This window comes from Microtus ochrogaster, chromosome 16 (assembly GCF_000317375.1).
Source record: "Microtus ochrogaster isolate Prairie Vole_2 chromosome 16, MicOch1.0, whole genome shotgun sequence".
NCBI lineage: Eukaryota > Metazoa > Chordata > Mammalia > Rodentia > Cricetidae > Microtus > Microtus ochrogaster.
The window spans coordinates 59,235,860-59,241,059 of record NC_022018.1 but is presented as its reverse complement, the minus strand read 5'-3'; the positions used below and the strand labels follow the sequence as shown (position 1 = coordinate 59,241,059).

The following is a 5,200-nucleotide window of genomic DNA, read 5'->3' as shown; positions in this document are numbered from 1 at the left end:
GGTTTTTCGAGACAGGGTTTCTCTGTGGCTTTGGAGCCTGTCCTGGAACTAGCTCTGTAGACCAGGCTGGTCTCGAACTCACAGAGATTTTTTTTGGTTTTTCGAGACAGGGTTTCTCTGTAGCTTTGGAGCCTGTCCTGGCACTAGCTCTTGTAGACCAGGCTGGCCTTGAACTCAACAGAGAACCGCCGGTCTCTGCCTCCCGAGTGCTGGGATTAAAGGCGTGTGCCACCACCGCCTGGCTCCACCCCATATTTGTACACAGTAGCGGCTTGTGCCACAGGCAAGCCTTGTTGGGTGGGGTCTTTAGGTGTGTTCCTGCCTACTCTGCATGGTGGTGGGTGGAGCCTATGTGTATCTTCAAGTGTTTGTCCAACCCAAAGCTTCCAAGAAAATAAATCTCTGGAAAACGTTAGACACCACGGCAAAACTGTAATTCAATATAGAGTTGTCCAGTCTCATAGCTGAACCACCACAACCAATGATGAGAAGTCCCAGCAGGACACGTCCAGTCAAATGGGTCTCCATTCTGCAGGCACTTCTCTTCCTCCTGGGCTAGGACATGGCTCTGGGAGTCATGGTAACTCATATGGTGGTCAGTTTTCTCAAGGGAAAACTCGCAGGCCGACTAGTGCTTGTGTCTGTCGCTGACTCTTGTGATGAGCTGTGTAAATCACCGTTTCCCAAGGAATAAGCACAGCAACTGCCTTCCACACCTCCTGTGCACCTCACTTGACAGCGCACATCTTTTGTGTCTCCGCCATCTATCACTTCCCACCTTGTCTAGGTGCTTTCCAGCATACAGGAGGATCCTAAGTCATGGTGCCTGCCAGGAGCTAGCACCACTCTCACGCTGTTCCTTGCAGTCAGGTCTCACCTCACCAGGCTGCAAGGGCACCAGAGCTCTCATTCTAGGGAAAAATCAAGGCCCTGGCTGAAGCTTCAGTCACTGCTGAGACTTGGAGCCTGATGCTCAGGTTGCAGTGGTCACTAAGGCCATCATGATTCTCCAAATAATCATACTCTATTAATTTAAATTTTACTTAAATAATGTTCACGAGGTTCTTTTGAAAGCTATAATTAACTGCGTACTTTAACAATTAAAATTTATATATCTATGGTTGGCCACCTACCACTCTGGGCAGATATTGAGAAGTCTTGTTTTCCTAAATATTCTCAACTGTGTTGTCAGTAATATTTAAATCTGATTTTCTCAGAGGGGTGATGGTGGTACATACCCTTAATCCCAGTACTTGGGAGGTAGAGACAGGTGGATCTCTGTGAGTTCAAGGCCAGCCTGGTCTACAGAGTGAGTTCCAGGACAGGCTCCAAAGCCATAAAGAAACCCTGTCTCAAAAAACCAAAACACAACAAACAAAAAATAAACCTCTCAGTATAATACAATAGCAAAGTACTAAAGACAAATATTTCTCTCTCTCTCTCTCTCTCTCTCTCTCTCTCTCTCTCTCTCTCTCTCCCACACACACACACACACACACACACACACACACACACACACACACAATATCTGTTCTTTCTAGAGATGAAGACACTAAAGAGACAGAACTTATTTAAGGTCTAACATGTCCATAAGAAAACTTACTTCACAGAATAGCATGAACTCTGATAACAGGATTTCAAGCTAGGTGCCCAGTGGAGTACTCAAAGCCTCTATTACAGAGAAAGGACCCTGGAAGGAAAGACAAGCAGCAGTAAGGATTCGAAAACGAATTAAAGACTCATTGTCCTATTTCCATGAATTTAAGAGTATGATTGTATAGTTCTGGGGACTCCTTAACAGTCAAGATAAAATGAAAACAATATAGGCTAGAAATGAGCAGAGACTCTCTGTGAGTTCAAGGCCAGCCTGGTCTACAAAGTGAGTTCCAGAACATCCAGGACTCCACTGAGAAACACTGTGTTGCAGGGGGAAGGGAAGGGGAGAATAGGGTGAGATAAACAGAAACAAGCTGTTGAGAGAAAGTTACTCTTTTTAGACCTGTTTCCTCATTTCATTTGTAAACCCAGTGGGTCGTGAAAGTATGGTAGAAGAGAATTAATAAAGTAAATTAGTGAAGTGTGTGATGGAGCGGTTCAGAGGAAACTGTAACATACTACCATCACTTGTGTGTCTGGAGGGAGTGCATCTATACCACGGTACCCATACAGAAGTTTGCACAACTTGCAGGAGATGGTTCTCTCCTACCAGGTGGGTTCTGGGGACAAAACTAGGGTTTCAAACTGGGTGGCCAGTGCCCTGATCTGCCGAGCCACCTTGAAGAAGGCAAGCATAGCAGAGAGTTTAGCCCAGGACCCCACCTGCTTTTGGTAAGACACACCCCCACTCCTACAGAATTCTATTACCATAGTCACAGCAGGTAACAGCTCAGAAGGAAAGGCTAGCTAGGATGGTACAATTTCCCATTAGCTGATAGACAACAGCCGCAGAGTCTTAAGAACCCCTCAATACAGGAAGAGAAACAACTTTGGAAAAGATGTCTCTTAAACTGAACGTTAACTTGTAACACACATTCTGACTTTCTAGAACCAATATTAAAAGAACAATCAAAGCCAAACATGGTGGCGCACGCCTTTAATCCCAGTACTCAGGAGGCAGAGGCAGGTGGATTTCTGTGTTCCAGGACAGCCAGGGCCTTTATACAGAGAAACCCTGTTTCCAAAAACAAACAGGAAAACACACCCAATTAGAAATAAAGATAAAGGCAAGAACAAGATATAGCTAGCTCTGGGACCCTGGGTTCAATCTCTAGGACTTACTAAAGGGGGAAAGGAAAGACTAGAGGAAAAAGAAAAAAGATATGAGAACAACCATGTCAATGTTCATGTTCTTATATTAGAGGGATTCTGAATGTTATCTAGAAAAAATCTGCATCATGTTCATGAAATAGAAAGCTGTGTAATCTTAGATTTTTAAAAATGTTGAGTATGCCTGGGCATATGCACGAGTGCAGGTTCCAAAGAGGCGAGGTGTCAGATCCCTGGAGTTGAGTTAACTCCAGTCCTCTGGAAGAGCATTAGATGCTCTGAACCTCCGAACCCTTTCTTTTCTTTAGACAAGGTTCTCTGTATAAGTGCCCTAGCTATTATGGAACTCACTTTGTAGACCGGGCTGGCCTCAAACTTGGAGATCCATCTGTCTCTGCCTTCCAAATGCTGGAATTAAGGTGTGCGCCACCATACCCAGCTCTGAAGAGGTTTTTAGGGACTAATGACATGAAAATATGTGTTCCTGTTTTCTTAGTATAGTAGCCACATACAAAATTACAGAACTTAACCCGCCCTGCTTTTACAGTAAGAAAAAAAAATATTTGCATTAACCTTTGTGCCTGATAGATTTGTATGTCCGTGCAAATCTTCATTCTAAATCCCAACTACTAGGAATGATCAGAAGAGAATAAAGCAGGAAGGTTCCATTACTTGTCATTAAGGCTTAAGCATAGCTGGCTCAATGATTAATTATCAATCAGCTTCAAATATTTTTAACAGGAAAGCAGCATCCCTAGATGGTATATGTGACTCCCAACCAATAGCTGAGATTCTAAAGCACCAACAAAAACCTACATCCACTTTACGGGTATTATTTAAAAAATAAAAGTTGGGCCAGCAAGATAAAGGTGCCTGCCACTAAGTGTCATGACAGAGCCCATTGCTGCTGTCCCACACGGCGGAACAGAGCCAACTCCTCCACAAGGCTGCCTTCTGGCTTCCACTTCTAGTCTCTCTCACAACGCAATTAAAGCATTTACTCTTTAAACCCACTTTAACTTGTTAAAGACTTCAAACAATTTCAGAATTTTGAAAAGGTACTTCAAAAAAATCAGGGATGAAAAATTGTTTTATTGTCTGGGCAGTGGTGGCGCACACCTTTAACCCCAGCACTCAGGAGGCAGAGGCAAGTGTATCTCTGTGAGTTCGAGGACAGCCTGAACTTGTTACACAGAAAAACCCTGCCTGGGGTGGGGTGGGGGTGGGGATGTTATATTATGGTTGACATAAAGTAAGAATAGTAAGAGCTGTCTGTGCATCCTCCAAAACCCAATATAAGGAAACATGAAAGAAAATTTCATTTAGGAGTCTACAACCCAGCTGTTATGTGGCCTTAGATATGGTTCTTATCCTCAGTACTTTTTACAGTGTGTGTGTGTGTGTGTGTGTGTGTGTGTGTGTGTGTGTACTTTCACGTGGAGATTAGAGACAGATTGAAAGTTGGCTCTCTCCTTCCACCAAGTGCCCCGCCTTCTGGTGACAGAATTTACATCATCAAGCAAGGCCTCAGCAGGAGCCACAAGCTCACGGATTTCTCTAACCTCCCCCCTCCAGGTTTTTAGTGTTTGTTTTGTTTCTTGAGACAGCCCTTGGCTGACCTTGAACTCACAAATCCACCAGTTTCTGCCTCTCAAATGCTAGGATTAAAGACAGGAACACAAAACAAAGATAACCACAATTTACTCAAAGTACTATAATAGCATTTAACTGCCAGCACAAAGTCTGGCATTCAGTAGAGAACTTGGGATATGGTACCTATAGTATTTTAACTATTATTCCAGCTAGCTCCCTGTACAGTTACAATTATATTAAATCCCAGTTAAGTAAGGGCTCTAAAACATTAGCCTATACAATTTAACCATTAACCCCTCATGTACCCGGGTGTCACTAGATGAAGAGGACTGGCACAGTGCCCAAATCCAGGGTCATGCCACCAAGCTGTATATCCAGTCCTGAGCAGGGGTTTTAATAATGAACTGAAAACGTCCAACTTCAAAGAGAAAATGAAAGATGGAGGCGAGGCAAACTTTCAGTTACGCAAAGAGGAAACCTAAAAAGACAAAACCAAGTAAGTATAGCTGAGTTTGGAGAAAGTAACTTTCCACTAGCGTCTACTCAAGATAGTTCCAGTAATTTCCTTTGGATTCGCACTCATCACTGGTTACAGGTTAGAAAAAAAGGCGCAACAGAAATACTAATTTTAGCTGGGTGTTGTGAGCATGCCTTTAATCCCAGCCCTTGGGAGGCAGAGACAGGAGGATCTTTATGAGTTACAGAGTGAGACCCTGTCTCAAAAAAAAAAAAAAACAAAAGCAAAAATCCTGACCATCTCAATAAATGCTGAAAATGTCTGTGAGAAAATCAATATCTTTTTTATGAGAATGAATGACGACAGATACCCAAAGATAGCACT

At 43.2% G+C, this 5,200-nt stretch overlaps 1 protein-coding gene across 3 annotated transcripts in view; it reads right to left on the bottom strand.

The window, feature by feature from the left end:
- Rmi1 (RecQ mediated genome instability 1) overlaps positions 1–5,200 on the bottom strand; it is a 9,377-nt gene that overhangs the window by 3,069 nt on the left and 1,108 nt on the right. For 2 of the 3 annotated variants that reach the window (XM_005355295.3, XM_005355297.3), the window contains exon 2: positions 1,604–1,690. The gene's annotated coding sequence lies outside the window, so the exon portion shown is untranslated. Of the gene's footprint in view, positions 1–1,603; positions 1,691–4,664; positions 5,029–5,200 lie in introns of those variants that run through there. The other variant, XM_026782917.1, reaches the window with a different exon arrangement.